We start from the raw sequence: 17807 nt of genomic DNA, 5'->3' as shown, positions 1-17807 counted from the left end.
AGCAAAAAGCCTAAATTGGGCAGCAGCTGAGGCACAGAGCTAGGATAGAGAGGATCTGGCTGTATAAAGAGTGAGTGTTCCTCTGCTATACTGTCCCAGTGGGGATAAGGAAGAGGTCTGAAGATTCAGGTGAGCTCAAACCTGAATGTTGGTAATACATGGGGAGAGAGAAATTGGGAAAAAGGTGTTATGGGAAAGGGTGAAGAAACATCAAGCGTGAAATGTTGGAGAATAAGAGGCAGTATTTAAACTGAATATCAGACAGGAAAAAGACAGTTGGCAATCAGGAAGCTTTCAGCATGGCTAGATAGTTCCTGGCCCAGAGCTGGCATGGGGTCAGTGCAAAGCAGCTAGCACTTATCTGCAGTTTGCTTGGGAGAAACATTAATGTGGCAAAGACTAGCACTCAAAAGGTTGGAGATGCCAGACCTCAGTTACATGAGTAACCTTAATTTTGCTCTTGTGTATGGTTTTATGAGTAACGTGATCAAATAACACTTGGTTGGGTTTTTGGTTTTTTTTCTCTCCCAGAGGGCCTCAGCTTTTCTTGGCGTGCAAGCTGGAATGCTGCGGGCAGCAACGCACTTAATGAGTGGCAATTAAGTATTTTATTTTTTCCTTGTATTCGACAGTGTCCTATCTCGTGTATCGCGTAGTAAAGAAACCTTGGAGGCTCTCCTTTAACAGCAACGACTCTGATAAGCGTGAGAAGCTCGCGTGCCTACTACTATTTTTTTAACCCGTAGGAGAGCAAGGCCCGTGTAACCATTACGCAGATGACTGCGGCGGAGGCGTCCAGAGAAGCCCGCGCACAGCACGGCTGCTGCTAAGGACGCCCGCGGCGGCGCTGGCTCGGGCGCACGTGTGCGCGAGCCAGGGCTTCGCGCCCTCCGCGCCCCTGACGTCACGGGGGGCAGCCGCGACCGCCTCCCTCCCTCCCTCCCTCCCTCCCTCCCGTCCCAGGGCGGCGCGCAGCGGGAGACGAGAAGGGCGGGCGGAGCGCGCCGAGGCCGTTGACTGCGGCTGCGCGCGCGGCCGCCCCCTTGTCCCGGGCTGAACCATGCCAGCCGCGGCCCTACCTGCTCGGCTCCACCTTGCCCTCCTCCGGCGTCATCGCCCCGCGCCGGCACAGGGGCGGGGCCTGTTGCCGGGTTACGGCTGTCATCCGCGCGCGCCGCCGCCGTGCTCGCTCGCTCTCTCGCCCGCCCGCCCGCCCTCCCCGCCCCCTCCCGGCGCCGCAGGAAACGAGCGGATCCCGGGGCGCTGCTGCCTGCCACCCCCCAACCCCCGCGCCCGGTCCCCTGGCCCGGCCCTGCCGCGCCGCCCAGCGCCCCGCGCCGCCACTCCCACATGCCGGAGAGCGGAGCGGCCGTGGCGCCGAGCCCCGCCGCCCGGCTGCCCCGCGCTGCCCGGCTGGGGCCCTAGCGGCCCCACTCCGCCGCTGGAGCCGGGGCCCGGCGGCGCCCCCAGTGCATGAGAGGGAGAGCCAGGCGGGGGCCGCGGCCGGAGCCACTCGCCTCCCGGCCGGCGGCGGCACGGGGACCGGCCCGGGGGGCAGCGAGGGGCGGCGAGGCGGCGGCTCCATGTGAGAGGACGCGGCGGCGCACCTGAGCCGCGCCGGGACAAGCCGCAGCCGGCGCGGAGGAGCGGGCCCGGTGCCCGGCCCCGAGGACCTACCTACCTGCGGCCCGCCCAAGGGGGGCTGGACCCGCCCGGCCCCCGGCGGCAGCCCCGGGGCAGGGGGCAACGGGCCCTCTCGCGCCGGCGGAGAGGGGCTCCGCCTCGCCGCCGGCATCACCCCGCCGGCGGGAAGGCGTGCGCGCCGCGAGCAGAGGGGAAGCCCAACGGAGCCCGTCCCGAAAAGTGAGTGCGAGCAGGAGGAGCCGCCGGGGGAGGGGGGCTGGGTGTCCCGGGGCCACCGGCGGAGCTGGCGGGGGGCGCGGCGCCGCCGCTTCCCATGCGGCTCACGTTGTTCGCTGCGCACGGTCTGGTGCCTCGCGGCTGGGCGGCCCCCGCCCCGCTTCTGCCCGCGGCCGGCTGACGAGACGAGGGGGTAGGGTGGGGAGAACCGCCGCCGCGGCCCCCGGGAAGGGCTGAGGTCTCCTGCACAACTTCTGCCGCCCCCATTGTACCCGCCGGGAGTGCCGGCCCCAGCGAACAAAGGCGGCGGGCGGTTAAAGGGCTGGGGACCCCCCCTCCGTCCCCGCCCGTCGGAGCCGAGCGGAACCGCCGGGGCGGAAAGTTGTGCAAGGCTGGGAGCGGAGCGCACGGCCGCGGTCCTGCGAGCAGAGAGGTTTTCAAACACCACCCCCACTGCCCCATCGCGGTTTTTTTTCTTTTTTTCTCTTTTTTTTTTTTGTTTTGTTTTGTTTTGTGGGTTTTTTCTTCCTTTCTTTAAAGGGTTGAGTGGCTCCTAATAGACCCTGTGGCTGCCTCCTGCCTGCTCATTTACATAACACTTGAGTGGAAAATGCTGCTGCTGTTGTCGCTGGAAAACGCTATTTAAGAGTTGCTTTTTCACATCAAGCATTTTTTTTTAAATGCACTTAAAAAGCCAGAAGAAGTGTTGGCTCTTCCTGTTTATCGGAAAAGTTTCTTTTCACGAATCAATTGCTCTTGCTCTAACTTCAGACTTTACTCTGAGGCTGTGAACGGAGGGTCTTGCTTGGGAACAGGATTCTGTTTGCTTGGGGTTTATTTTGCTTTGCTTTTTAGCGTTTCTACTGGGTGCTAATTTCCCTCTGAGACAAAACTCTGGTAGAAGTTAGATCGTTTTAGTAGAGTGTCTTAGCTTGCTCTTAACTGAAGAAAACAAGGCCACAGTAGTTAATTGGGGAAGGAATATTTGTGCCAGTCAGTGTTAAACTGTACTGCTCAGGAGTTAAAGTTTATATAACAGTTTGTTAGATATGAACACGATCCGCTAAAAAGTGAAGAGAATAGGTCGAATGTCGCTAATTTGATGAGACGCTGTTCAGAGAGAGATCCAGAAATCGTAACTGGGTGAAAACTCTTGTCTGCATGAGTTTGGCCTCTATGCTGATTCTTCTGCACATCTCATTGAAGTCTAGAAAGACTTGGAAGGAAAAGGTAGTAGGACTTGTCTGATTTTTCATTAAAAGAAGAAAAAACAGTTTGTGAACGTCCTGTGAGTCAGTTGCCAGGGTCTTGCTCTTCTGCATTTTCTTTACCCGGTGGAATTGAAAGTAAAGTAAAATCTAGCAGAAATGTATAGCGACTGAAGGTCTAAAATATATGCGTGTGAATGGAAAGCTGTACTCCAGAATTCCAGCAATGTGTGCTGGCTCTGTGCTTTAGCTTGTTTGTGCTGCGCATTTGAGAGTACTTACAGTCTGTTTCCCAACCACATATGTACTTGTCTGTTCCACCCAGAAAGAGACAGCCTCTGAAAACTTAAGGGAAAACATAGACATCAGTAGGAAGTTCAAAGGTGGCTGGGGCACCTGATATTTTGCAGTTTCTTTTTGAGACCAAGAATACTGACAGGGAGGAAGACTATTTTTTTTTCAGACAAAAATGCTCTGTATGTTAAACTTCCTGTCATTGCTGATGTTTTTTGAAAAGGGGGGTAAAGAAGTTGAACTCTCCATTAAGTTCAGTCTTTGATTTCTTTTGCCTCAGAACTAGGAGCTCAGGAAAAGAAATTGCATTCTCTTTAGGCCATAGTATTAAAGAGGTGATCAATGCTATGTTATATTTAATATCTACAAGGAGCTAAAAGGCACTATGTGCTTCTGATACAGTGACATTTGCTTTTATGTCACTTCCTGGTTCCAAGCTTAAATCTACCCTATCCCACTTCATCATCATCCAGTTGTTTGTGGTAGCCTTTTGGTTTTGGTTGTTTGGTTCTGCCTTTTGATGATACTTGGGCTTTCTTGTTGGTGTTCCAGGTTCATAAATATCTCAAGAAGATGTATCACTTGAGGTTGTATTGTCAAGGTTTAAGTATTTCCTCCTATTACAACTTAGACTTGATCTATGTAGTTCTTTCATCTGAGCTGAATAATTTACTATTACAGCAGTATCTGTTTGGAAACATAAATGTTTATCAGATAGTATGTAAATGTCAGTTGCATTGACTGTTAGAGAAGCTTTTATAAAAAGTAACTTTTTAGTTTAGGGGAAGAAATCATTTTTATCTTCAGACTTTTAGGCTGACAAATTAACTCTCCCTCATTATGTACACACGTGGTACTTTGCAAAAGTTTTGTTAATTACTTCAGTGGAATTTGTTGTCTGCAAATCAGTAAAATAAAGGAATGATGTGTGATGATTTAGGCCTGGCAATGTTATTAAACAGAGAGGAATGCTATTCTTCTGTCTCTTTAAAGTAAACTAAAGTTAGTTAAGTACCTTTTGGTTACCATTTTTAAATTCAGGCTGTATTTAACAGACATGCTTAGTCTTCTGGATCTTCTTCTGAAGAACGGATGCTTGCTGATGGACTATAAGTACGTTACATATTAAATAAAGCTAACATAAAGACTCTATCTGCAGAGCAGCTTCAATCTTCTCTTGTGTGGGCTGTTTAACTGTCAACTAAGCCCCACCCAGGCGCTCACTCACTCCTCTTAGGTGGGACAGGAGACACAATTGGAAGGATAAGAGTGTCAAGACTCCTGGGCTGAGATAAAGAACGTTTAATGGGTAAGCAGAGCAAAACGAGGAACTCATTGACTACATCCCATCATCAGGCAGATGTTCAGCCCTCTCCAGGAAAGTAGGACTCCGTGAGGTGTAGTGATTACTTGGGAAGACAAATCTAATCACTCTGAGCATCCCCCAGCTTCCTCTTTGCTTCCCCCAGCTTTTATTGCTGTGCATGACACCATGTGGCTAGGGATATCCCTTTGGTCAGTGAGGGTCAGCTGTTCTGTCACCTCCCAACTTCTTGTGCACCCTGAGCCCACTTGCTGGTGGGGTGAGGTGAGGAGCAGAAGAAGCCTCGACTGTGTAAGTGCTACTCAGTGATAACTAAAACATCTCAGTGTTATTAACGCCGTTTCCAGCACAAACCCAAAACACAGCACCATACTAGTTGCTGTGAAGAAAATCAACTCTACCTCAGCTAAAGCCAGTACAACTGTTTATATCAGGTAATTCTTCAAAGAGATGTTGGGAATTATGTGTAATTGCTCTTGAAAATTATCTTCCATGACGGAAAGTACTGTGATTTAGTGAGTTTGTGGAAACCGATGGATGATCTGTACTGAAATGCCCTGTGTATTCACAGGATAGACTAAATCAGTTTACCAAGATCACTTTCATGGACTTTAAAATAGTCTCTTGCTACAGCAAAGACTACAAAGGCTGAAAATATTTGTCTGATGACCTAGAATCATGTCAGCGCTGACATCAACTTATTGTTAACAAACTCTTGGTCTTGCTTTTGTGGTGGTGTGGCCGCTGGTTATGACACAGGCTGTTCTGGCTTAAATTAACGGTTGGCGTAGCCCTGTGTTTCAAGTCTCAGTGGTCTCTAGTGGGTATCTGTGAAGGACTGTAGGCAGCACTGTGTGCTTACATGTCCCTGTCCCAGGACACTGCTGGTTGCTGTCAATGTGTACTTTAGGACCGTGTAATTTCTTTGCATTTGGCAAATCTTAGTGGTTTCCTCTTGGGTCAGTGTATTTGGTGACTTTGAGTGAAGAGTGGACAATTTACTGCTTAGTGACTTGTTTTGAAGGTACAAGTTTTAAGCTGTGTTGTATGCTTTCTAATTCCTTTGTGAGGACAGAGGAAGAAAACTTGCTCCCTGTCCCCCCCTCGCCCATCACAGTTTTGGCTTCAACAGGAAACGAAATTCGGTTCTTAAGCTTTCACTTTATATAGATTATGGGTGAAATAATGAAGTAATAATTTTTAGCTCTGTTCTGTGATCAGACAGAATCAGTAAATAAACACAACTGCTTGATTAGGCACTTAAAGTACACATTTGCTTTTCTCCTTTGAGAACTTTGCATATACAAGATGGTTTTTTTTAGCTCTAACAAATAGGAGAGGTATTGCAGCTCCCTGGTGAAGGGAACATTTCTTGGGCAGGGAGAATGGTAACAATTATCCTGTTGCAATGATGTAAATACTGCCTAGTTCTTTCCCCCAGTGGTTCTGATCAGCCACTCCAGGGTTCATCCTGTATTGAAGCATATATTGAATTTAAGCATTTCTAATAGGTCCTTGCTGGTTTTTTTTTGCCAGTAATGTGGATTTATGTCTGTAAGCACATCTACTTACAGCCCATGTTTCTGAAGTTTATGCTTAAAAAAAGCCTATTAACTAGGACAGAGGTGTGTTTTGTTTTCCTTTTGTTACTTTGAAAGAGCAGATGAAAATAATTTGTTTGAAAACATAGTGCATATATATTACATGATAATTTAGTTTGTAAGGCCAAGTACTTAAAACGTAAGAAATGTCAAAATAGAAAGGAACTACTGCATTTAATCTTGTTTATGTTAACTGTGACAAAAAGTACCTGATTGTCTCTTCAAGACGGTTCATCTTTGCAAAGTAGACACATCTTTATTTTTCAATACCTCTTCAGTATTTTTTCTCAGTATTCTCTGAAGCATTTGCAGTTATTTTTACAAGGGTTAAACAATGTATTTTTTTTTTCCCATAAAGTCGTTATTAACATACCAGCAAACATCTCTTCTCCTTTGCTGGGGCAATTAAAGATGTTACCACCGGATACAGAATACAGCATCCACAGCTTGGCTTGGTAGGAGGAGAGATGTGTGACAGTTCTTATTGTCCAAAACTAGCTTGCTTAGCTCAGATAAGCATTGCTTGTATTTTGAGCAAAGATGTTTGGTTCTCCACTGGAGGATGAGGGGTGTTAGTGTGTGCGCTTTTGCTGGCACAATTCTGATGTGATGGTGTCAGCAGGTGTATGTTCACAAGTAGTTTACGAGAGCAAGATTTGCTCTCAAACAGATCTTTTTCCATCCTAAATTCCTCCAACATGATCAATCGTGGTTGTTGCAGTACAAACTAGTAAAGTTTGTGTAGTTTTTGACCAACCACAAATAGGGCCTCAAAATGGATAAGGATGAGATGTTTTAATCCTTCTTGTTGTTTTCAGTTTTGGCTGTAATTTAGAGTTGTACCAGTACAATACATTTTGCAGTGCTGTTTGCCTCAGCTTGTGTTTAAAAAAGGAAAAGTGATTTCCCTTTAGTAGTCCCACAAAAGATTGAGGGTGCTGTCTGGATTTTGTAACTCCAGTACATTGGGATGCTGCTGATTAACATTTTGATGTGTCCTGGATGCCATGTGGGCATGGGGTCATTGGGATGTTGGGAGGGGGAAGGTAATGCATTTCTTGAAATGACTTGATCTGTGATTGTAATTGGTCACAAGAGACACCTTTTTACCAGCTACAGTGTTAAGAAAGCCTGTAGTTAGGTAGTGGATGACTAAGATAGCCTAGGTGAATTTAGCTTATCTTCTGTCTTGAAATTAGATGGCTGCTGAGAGATGGGTCTAAGATAGTTCAGATTAAGTAGTGCTTCCTTTTTAAAGACAGACTATTTTAAGTTGTCCAAAATTTGAATGTTTTGAAGTGCTTGCTTTCTTGAACATTTCACACTAATGTGGATAGTGTGAGCTTCCTTGTTGCTTCTCTGGAGAAGCAGTTGTAAGTGTATGAGCTCTTCAGCATGGCCAGGCTGAGGTGAAGTGTACTTAGAAGGGAGGACATACTGCTGAAGCAACACTTTATGAGCACAAGATTTGCCTCTTTACCAGGGCAGGAGGGCTATCCACAGGTGAAGCTGAGAGGTATGTGTGTGTGCTGTGGAGTTGTGGAGAAGGGGGACATTAGCGCGTTACAATGGCTTCCTCTAAACTCTTCATGAACCTTATTGATGAATTTTGATGCTGCAGTGTCCTGTGTCATAGTCATGGATTCCTTCTTTCCCTTCCTTGGTCCCCTTCTTTACTCAGGGGTCTCTCTTTGGAAATTAGAGACCTGAACTGATTCTGGGATAATTGTTACGCTTGTTCCTAAATTCTTTTCTTAGTTCTGCAACCCTTTGGTCCACTGCCAAAGCTTGTTATTCTCCCTCTTCAGCACTTATTCCTTTAGAACTGTCACTCTGGGTGACTGGGAAAGTGGGAGGAGACTTGATGTGATACAAGTTAGCAGATGCTTCTCTTGTGTGTTCCCTTGCTGGGATTATCCAAGGATTTAAGGGTGGTGGCTGAGAACTCACTGCATATGGAGTGTTGGGGGTTCTTTTTAATGGATTGAAGTACTTCAGAACTGATTCATGCAGAGTCAGGGTTACTCAGCTGGCAATAGCTTTGAATTTCTTAAAGACAGTAACTGCAAACCCAGGATGTGTGTTGTTGATGGTATCTGCTTGACTCTGCGCTGTTTTGACTGGCGTAATGTCTTTACTGCACAGAAGCCGGTGAATACTTTCAGAGCACATGTTTTTCAAGATAAAGCCTATCGTTGTTCCTCTAAGGTGAAACTTACATTTAGATCTACTGTATCATACAGGATCTGCCTGTGCTCAAAGTGAGTTTGCTGTATTACAAACTGCATATGAAAGGATATTGTTCTCTACGTAAAATATATTGTATGCTTTATAGGATATATTGCATGTCCTTGTATAGCTGCAGGAATAGAAATAGTCACAATGTTTTCAGAAGGGAACAGACTACTTCAGGACAAGCTACTTGTCTTACTAAGTGGCTGACAAGCCCAAACACCACAAGCCAAAGCCAGTGAGGAAGAAAAGGTTCCGAGCTCTTCCCTAACTTCCCTTTTTAGGAGGGTAAGCTGCACAGCATGTTCCCTGGTGAGTGCAAGCCTTTCAGTGTTGTAGCATAGCTCATGCTTGAGAAGTTGCTTGCTAGCTGTTGCAGTAATTGCAAAATGTAGCATTCAGCATTTCTTTGCTAGTCTTGACAATAGTGGGTATGTGCTTTTGTTGATTTCCTCATGGCCTAATAAGGATGATTTTTAAAATAATGTTTTCTTCAGTGTTCAAGGCCATAACCACTTAATGATAACCAAAACTACAACTTTGGATTCGGGCCTCTCTGAAGAAATGTTACTTGTTTTTTGTGTTAAGTGGGGTCCTATGTAGCTGACATGGTTTTCAGTCTCTGTTGAAGACAGGATGTCTACACCTTTGCTTTACCAAATGCAGTACCTTTGCTAAGCAGTGTGACTTGAAGCCCTGAGCTTGGGTCAGGTATTCAGTAAACCTGCAGTTTGCCAGGAGTTCCTACTTTCCCTTGCTGTTTATATCTTGTCATGTTGTTTTAATTCCTGCAATGATACTCAAAGCAAGAGATCTTCTAGCACTATAGACCAGGGCCCTGAAACTGCGATCCTGGACATACCCTCTTCTAAGTTACTTCTAATGTTTGTTTCCAAGGTCTGTTGTGGTAGTTTTGTCTGTTGTTGCCAGAGCTGATTAATATGTCTTCAGATCTGTGGCATCTCTGTGAGTGGGTGGATCACTGCAAAGACAGGTAACTTTTTCTTCACTGCAGATTACAATAGTGACAGTTTTTATGGATCTCAAGGGCATCTTCAGCATCCTTTAAATTGTCCTAAGGGAAAGTTTCTGTGTATTTTTTTACTGAGAAACTTTTGACACTTTCTCCAGGTACCTAGAGAGCAGACCCTGTTGCATATTTCAGCAACATGGAATTTGAAGTAATCAGTTTGTTTGGGGCACTGTGTTTAGCAATGGCTTTTCTCCTAACTTGCCACTTGTTGCAAGAGTCCTGAGGGAGGAAGACAATGATTCAACCTGCTATACTTCCTCCCGCCCCAGACTTCCCGCTTGGTGCAGATTTGAGAATCACTGTGTAGCTAAGAGAGGTGCAGAAGTATATCCTTGTGACAAGCCTCTGGTAGAGGGGGATAGTTGCACCGCTCCATGTTCTTGGTGTCTTAGGTATGTTACCTGCAGTAGCAGGTGGACTCTGACTGTGCTGTCACTGATCCAGTTAAGAGATAGACTTAGTCACTGTTTGACTCCCACCTTGCTGGGACTTGCCATGGACTTGCTCTGCACTACCAGCTGTCCTTGATGTCTGCTTTGTGTTCATGAAATCTGACAGGAACAGCATGCAGGCTTTGCTAGCCCCTTCATAACACAGTAGAAATTCTGACTATGTTTTGACGTTGTGTGTCTTCCAGGAAGTGATAATGTGTGTGAAATAGGTCCTACCAAGAATATCTTATGTGGATCTAATAGACAGGTGTCTGAACTTTCCATTTTTCAAACCTGTAATACAGAAGTGTGTTTGTGTTAACGACCCAGATTGTCTCCGTAATGGCAGTTTCTTAGCTTGTCTAGATGTTTAACTTAATTCTGAAAGTTTTACATACCTGAGAGTGCACTAAAACTAGAGTGATTCTTAGACATGGCTTGCTATAGAAAAACAGCTTTGACATTTACAATTGTATTTGATTTGTTTCCAGGACATATTGTTTATTCATTTTAGCTTTTGCGTTGCATTCCCACCTTTATAGCTTATTGCCATGGTAGATCTTGCAAATTGTTTTGTTGTTATATGTCCTTTAAATGCTGTTATCTGTGATTATTTTGAAAACAAATAATTCCTGATATGCAACAGAAAAGAAGTGGACTGATAGAAAATGATCGAGGGTCAAACTTCAGCTCAGCCATTACTGATGTTTGTCTGTACCTGGCAGGAGCACTAGATAACAATATGATTCAGGAGCACAGCCAGGGTTTTTTGTTTGAAAGGTAGAGGTGGGTCGAGCCCCATGTCATGGGGTGGTTGTGTGACTGGTTAGAGGAGGTACATGCAGTGGTTGCTGGCTGCCCATGTAGGAGGTACGCAGTCATCCTGCTTAGCTTGTCTGTTGTTTACATGGGCTGTGGGAACCTTTCAAAGAGGTGCTGGGAATGACTGGAAAAACAAAAGCTTGTTTGGTGGCACAAAAGAAATGGTAACATTTTGGTCCTTCCCATTCCTATTGTTTGTTTACACTGCAGTGTGGTGGGAACAAAATTGATTGCGTAGGTTAGGCATGACCTAGCATAGATTAAAAAAGAGAAACTTAAAATTGAAAGTTTACCCTTCCTTTGTGAAATCTTTTTTTAACTTTGCAAAGATTGAGAGTTCCTGAGATATTATGTTCACTTGTCATTTATGGAGTTGTCATTTCATACTGCATTTGACCTGCTTAGTTGCCTGCTGCTTGCAAACAGCTTCCCCTCACCCCAACCCCTTCCCATGCTTAGCTATTGGATTAATCTGGCTTTTTGGTCAATAATTTTGTACTATTGGTTTTCTACCATTTTAATTCTCTGAATTTAAGTGAGAAGGGACCAAAAATCAAATTGGGTTGGCTCAATGTGACATGGGATGTGCATTGGCATTGGCACAGGGAATACATAGCTGGTAGAAGATCCTTTGGATGTTGTTTGGCTGTTAGGTCAGCTCAGCTGTGCTGTGAAACATTAAGGTTACGGTTCAATGATCTGCTGAAGTGATGTGGAACATGTGCTGCAATGAGAAGGGCTGATCTTGCCCCCAGCACTCCTCTGTCTCCCCTTCCCCTTTATTTTACCTTTTGTGATTGAGCTGTCCACTTGTCAAATCCAGCTGGATATAAACCAACGTGAGTGCTTGTGCTGCCTGACTTGACCTATGAAGGTAAAGAGAGAGTGGGATTGCCTCTTCTAACAGCAAGACATATTCAAATAATCTAAAAATACTTATACTCCATACACTAAACTGCAGAAGTCTTGTCATATGTATCATACTGTAAACTACATGCACGACAGAACCACACTCAACTACTACTACCAATTCAACCTACAAAACTGAGCATGCACTTGATCTTCAAAGGTTTTTCCCCAGAGTTCTCTTTGTATCAGAGACATAGCTGTGCCAATCTGGACAAACTAATCCTTTTATTCAGTAGAGCTATATTTAACACTGTGATCAAAGCTACAGCATGCAGAAATATTAGTATTCAAATCTGTAAACCACACGGGAAACAAATTGTTCTATGAGCAATTTGAGCTAACCAAATCTAGTTTTCTGTGGATTTATATCCTCTGCTTCTGTATCCCACCACCGCAGTGAAAGAATCCTCATTACTGTCCTATTCTGTGACCTCCCTTATCACAATATGTTCAGATCCTGCAGCCTGACTAGTCTGCTATCACCCAACTTTTTTTTGGTGGGCTAAAGACAGCACGTGCTGTGACTATTGCAGAGCTGTGTGTATGGTTGCTAGCTACTGCCAAAGAGAAAAAAAAATATTCAAGAATTCTACTGATTATAGAACTGAGAGTTTAACTTTTCTGCTATTTGTTCTGCCTGTTAGTTACCATCTCCACAAAAGAACTAGAATGTTACTAGAGGACAGATGTATCTTCTGTCTTCCTTTTCAGAATCACTGTTTGGAAAGATGTGTAGTGCCACTAAAAAGTTTAATGTATGAAACTTTTAGTAGTTCACTATTCTTCAAGATCAGTTGTAATCATTGTTATAACTTGTGCTGTTTAATAAAACTTCTAATCATTTTGAGAAGTATATTAGGTTTGTAATTCAAGTGAGTTTTAAAAATTTGTTTTTTCTTTGAACCAACTTTGGACACTTGAGCAATTAATCAAATGTCTCATATTAATCAGGAATTTCATTGTAATGTCTTATGTTGTTCATGATGTTTTAATGCCCTAGTTTAGTTGAATATATTCTTGTGGTTATAAAACTCCAGTTGAACTTTTTTTTTTCTCTATAGCTTTTCCTGTGTATTACTCTGCACCTCTCAGTTACAGATAACATACTTGATATTTCTGATGCTTTTTGGCATCCCCTTTAAGGTAACTGTTGGCAACTTTCACCTTTTTGAAACTGTTTAATTGGCATTTCAAACTGTTTTTGATATTGCATGCCTACTTGGAGTGCTGTGTTTCTCCAAAGTGCCTGCTTGGAATGCTATATTCAGTTTGTAATGTACCAACTGTAATATTCTCCAAAACATTTTATGTACATCCTTCTGCTATTTTTACTGAATATCATTCTTCAATGGACTATGTGGAGTTAACATATATCTTTCTGAATTCTTTGTTAAAACCCATAAAGTTGCTGAGTAAAATATTCACTTCAACATGAAATACCTTGTTTTGTTAGTCATATGTTTCCTTTTTTATGTAGCTTGGACTGTCTGAAGTTCTTACAGTTCTTTCTCTTGTCTTCACCTTAATAATTTTCTTGTGAGTGAGTTTTGCCACTTTTTTCTTTCTGGAACCTTAAGGAATATGTTCTAGTACAGAACTCTGGCCTCCTGCTATTAACCCTTTTCTGCAAGTTAACAGACCACTTGATGAATTTTATTTTGATGCTTTGTTGCTGAAATCTAAACACAATTAATGCTTTCCTTTAACACTAAGAGTAATTTTACTTAATGGCCTCTTGAGACTTTGGAAGAGGCTTTTTGAAAGGCAGTTTTTCAACAATTTCTCCTTGGTTTGCTGTTGTTACAAAATTCTGCTTGTGTAAAAAAAGCTTAGTCTCCTTTCCAGAAACTATGCTGTGTATATTCTCTGGTATTAACCTGTGTATGTTTTACAGTACTATTCTCTTAAGAATTGTTTCAGCCACCTTGCTGATGCATGAAGGCTTGTTTATTTGTAACAGACTAAATTATATTTACCAACTCTTTTAAATGTAGGTAGGGACTGTGTTTTCTCACATTCTAATATATATTTTTAGTAATAAGTTAATATAACTTTATAGTATTTGCAGACTATTTGTTCTCTCACTTTTCTGACATAATCCAGTTTTTCATGTTCTCATTTTATTAGCAGAAATCATAAGTACAAGATTTGCTCCACATGAAGTGTTAATGATTTAGGTTTGTTACCTCTGTTCCACTCTCCCAGACTGTATAGTGAAGTGCTGGCAGCTGTGAAACGCATGTGCTCAGATAGTCTTTCTCAGACTTCGTATTTGGGATCTAGAAGGTCTTCAGATGACAGAAACACTGCAAGATGTGCGGTAGAGAGGGAACAAACAAGCACATAGAGTTCTTCCTAATTAGTGAACAGGCTGATGCCTGTAACTTGTTCTTTCATCTATTTTTTTTTTAATCCCTTTGCAGGAAGGAAGACAACCTGCAAACTCAATGCAGAGTGAGTCATTTAGCTTGCCTGAGGAGAAAAATGTCAGCCAGGACTGTTTGAAAGTAGACCGTTCTACTGCCCACTAAGAGCTTGTGCAGACACAGTATGTAGGAGGCAAAGCTATGAAACTGATGTAGATGTTCTGGTGAAGAATAATCAGTAATGTTGTTCTGGTAGAGGTGTAATAACTTTTAAACTAATATTTTGATTGAAAGCTTGAGCTCATTTAAACATTCAAATTGAAAGTATTTTATCAAGCAGGTTTGGAGAAGAGATCCAAACATTAAAATACTTTTCCAGTTCGAATGTTCTGTTTTAAAATGTGGTTATTAAATAAATAATTTTAAAACAGAAGAATTGCTACACTGAATCATGCTGACGTTCTTTCTAACCTGTATCCTGCCTGTGATGGCAGTTATAACAGAGAAAACTGTGTTCAGGAACTAAGAAGTTCATTAGTTCTTCATATGATGCATCTCATAAACATCTCTAACTGGATGCATGGGAAACATTGAGAACAAGATAAGTCTTAGATACTTTTCATGCTTGCTTTCCAGCTACTTTTTAGCTCACAGAATCTCTTGAGACTGAGATTGTTTCTGTTTTTTCAGAAACTCTTGATTTCTCTTTTGTTTACTTGTCCAATTTCTCCTTGAACTTGTTTAAATGTTTCATATCCAGTACATCCTTTCACAACAAATTCCACAGGTTTATTAGCTATTGGTTGAAGAGTCACTCATGTTTTGAAGTTGGCCTCTACTGGCTTCATTAGCTGCTGTCTAGCAATTGTGTTGGAAGGGGCAATGAGCAGTGAGTCAGTTGCTATCTTTTGCTTTTCTCGTCACTTGCTTCTGGCATAGTCCCTTGAAACTGGTCTCATAGGTCTGAAGGAGACCCTTTTTCAGGTGTCAGTTCTTATATTCTGAAGTATTTTTTTTCTGAAACGGTGCACATCTGTAAGAAGACATATTTCTTCACTTAATGTAATTGAAAAGGAGAGGTGCTATTTGGGCATCAGTGCTTAGTTGTGTTTCAGTATCAAAATCAACCCCAGGAACAGCAACTGCAACTGAAGTTTAGGCTTTAAGAGGGGATGTTTACTGAAGAATTGCTTGACCCTGTGGAAATGATGGGTACTAAACTAAGGATGAGGAATTCTCATCTGTGTCTCTGGGAAATGGCACTTCCTTCAGAGCTGTTCCTGTGGACATCTTTCAATATGATTATCAGCTTAATAACTCATGACTACGATCATTGTCCTCATGATATAGATCATGAAAAAAAAACCCAAAAACAAAACCAAAGAAACACTAGAATCTTTCTGAAATTATAAATAGCAAGTTTCCTGTATTACTATTAAAACTGTTGTGACCAAACAAAAATTCATCTCTTTTAGTTGAAATTGTCTTTTGATCTGCTGTGTTGATAGTGCATTGTCAACTTCTGTTTTTTAATTGTCATCATATATATGACTACTTACATGAAGGAAAGTATATTTAGTGCTTATTGATACTCTGTGAGCCTCTAAAGTGTTTATTTAACTGAGCGATTTGTAGAAGGTAAATGTATAAGAAATAGATTCTCCAAGCTGCACCTTGAAGTTTTATTAAGGTGTTAATGGCTTGTAACTTAAAGTTTCTTTAAAGCTGATTTAAAATAATAATAATAATACTTTCCCCCCCAAATTGGTTGCTGTTATGAAGACAAATCTGAAGACACTTGCAATGTCTTCAGATGTCCATGGTTAATTTTCTGTTGCCCCTACTGCTAGGCTATCATATCAGTTCTTGTGGAATACGGGTGAAGATAGAGAAATTAAATCCAGTTCTGATCCTGCAGTCATTGGAGTATAAATGTAAATTTGGTCATGACAATACCTGTAGAAAGCTAAGTGTCTGCATAAATATTTGCTGCCTCACTAGCTATAAATGTAAATTTTTCAGATTTATTAATGACAGTTTTGTTGCCTCAGAACAAAACTGACTGTCAGTTTTTCATTGATAACACAATTTAAAAAGTGCCAGGAACTGTTTATTAATCTAAGCATACTTTTATTTATTTAGAGGAGCAAGAAGTAAATCTCTGAAGAGCAGGATCTTCAGGTACACTTAAATCATTTAGGAACATAAGTTCCATTGACTTTGTACTGTGAGAGAACTAAACTTAACTGGAGAATTTTGGAAATTAAGCAAACTGACAAGTGCGATTGATAACAGTACCAGGCAGCATATTGTATTATGGAGGCCTTGCTCTTGTATGAATCTTCTTAAACCTAAATGAGCATCGGACTGAAATTGTTGGAAGTCAGGTGTGGGCAGGAAGAATTAGCAAAATATTAATTCAGGACTTAATTAGGAAAGCATTATGTTTAAAGTTATTTTTAATTGCTATTTAGAAGTTTATTAGCTCTCAAAGACAATGTAGGAAAAGCATTGTGTAGCTCTCTTTAGAATCAGTGTTATTGCAAGTTATTGTACTGCTGTTTTTCTTCGCTGGCGTACATCAGTGGTGCAGTTCTAGGCAAAAGACTCCAAAGTCCCAAGAAAAGCTTTAAGTGAAAACCTTAGAATGTGGTAGAAACTTTACAATTAAGTGAAATTACTTGTCCATTTTTACTACAAAATATGGTGGTGGGTTGTTTGCTTCTTGTCTGCTCATTGATTAACTATTTGCTTGGCAGTAGTTAGGAAGGCTGAGGAACTTGTTGAATGACTCATGTTTCAGCTATCAGTGGTCTTTCTGTGCCTAATCAGACTGCTTGACAACTGTTTTATTGAAAAGTTTTGCAAGCTTTTGAAGTGTTATCGTTTGAATAAGCACTTAATTCCAGGAGGAGAATATAATCTCATGGCCTGATAGTGCAAGTCACAGCATAGAGGGAGGGATACTACCACTGTTTGAGAAAGCAGGCTTGTTTTTTTAATAAATACAGATTACTTTTTTTCAATAGCAAAGGACAGAACCTTGGCTAATTGTAAATATCCCTGAGTAGGGACAAGTATTATATCGTTTGGTTACAAGAACTTTAGCTGAAAATTCAGATGCTTCATCCAATATAACAAATGAGATTATTGTCCCTGATAAATTGCAGTAATAAGGATGAAACTTGCTTATTTATTTTTGCTTGGGTAGTCATGCATATAAAAACCCCCCATTAGTTAGCACTGTACTTGACAGAAGCAGATGAGAAATGGCAGGAGAAGAATGACTTCGGATGGCTTCTACACTGTCTTGCCACTAGGACAAGGGATATTTCACTGCTAAATATGAGGAATATAGTGCATATTCAAACTTTTTTCCCCTTAGGACTGTTTTGCTTTATTTTCTGTGTAAATGTGTTATGCAGCTACAGCACTTGCATGTTACTGCTAGTAAAAATGTCTGTCACAAACAGACAGCTGTCTTGTTAATGAAGCTAATTTCGAAAATTTAAGTAGTGGAGGAGGCTTCATTTTAATTCTTTAAAGAGTTGCTGATATTGTGTAACTAGAGTTATTAGGGCAAAATACTGATCTTGCTTGGAGGAAGTTTGTGGCCATAGTCATGTTAGAGCTGGATATCAAGAATAGTTCCAAACTCCTCACTCAACAACACTGAGAATGGCGGAATTAAGTTGAAACTTTGCTTCAGTTTAATGGAAAGCAATGG

General features: G+C 42.2%; 1 protein-coding gene across 8 annotated transcripts in view; it reads left to right on the top strand.

The window, feature by feature from the left end:
• Positions 1 to 1225: 1225 nt before the first annotated feature.
• Positions 1226 to 17807, top strand: part of FBXW7 (F-box and WD repeat domain containing 7) — a 185331-nt gene continuing 168749 nt past the window's right edge. For all 8 annotated transcript variants that reach the window (XR_009818446.1, XM_061992973.1, XM_061992975.1 and 5 more), the window contains exon 1: positions 1226 to 1863. The gene's annotated coding sequence lies outside the window, so the exon portion shown is untranslated. The remainder of the gene's footprint in view (positions 1864 to 17807) is intronic.

The sequence above is a fragment of the Colius striatus genome, chromosome 3 (assembly GCF_028858725.1).
Source record: "Colius striatus isolate bColStr4 chromosome 3, bColStr4.1.hap1, whole genome shotgun sequence".
In the NCBI taxonomy this organism is placed as follows: domain Eukaryota; kingdom Metazoa; phylum Chordata; class Aves; order Coliiformes; family Coliidae; genus Colius; species Colius striatus.
The sequence above is the reverse complement of the archived record's forward strand: the minus strand, read 5'-3'. Positions and strand labels throughout refer to the sequence as shown.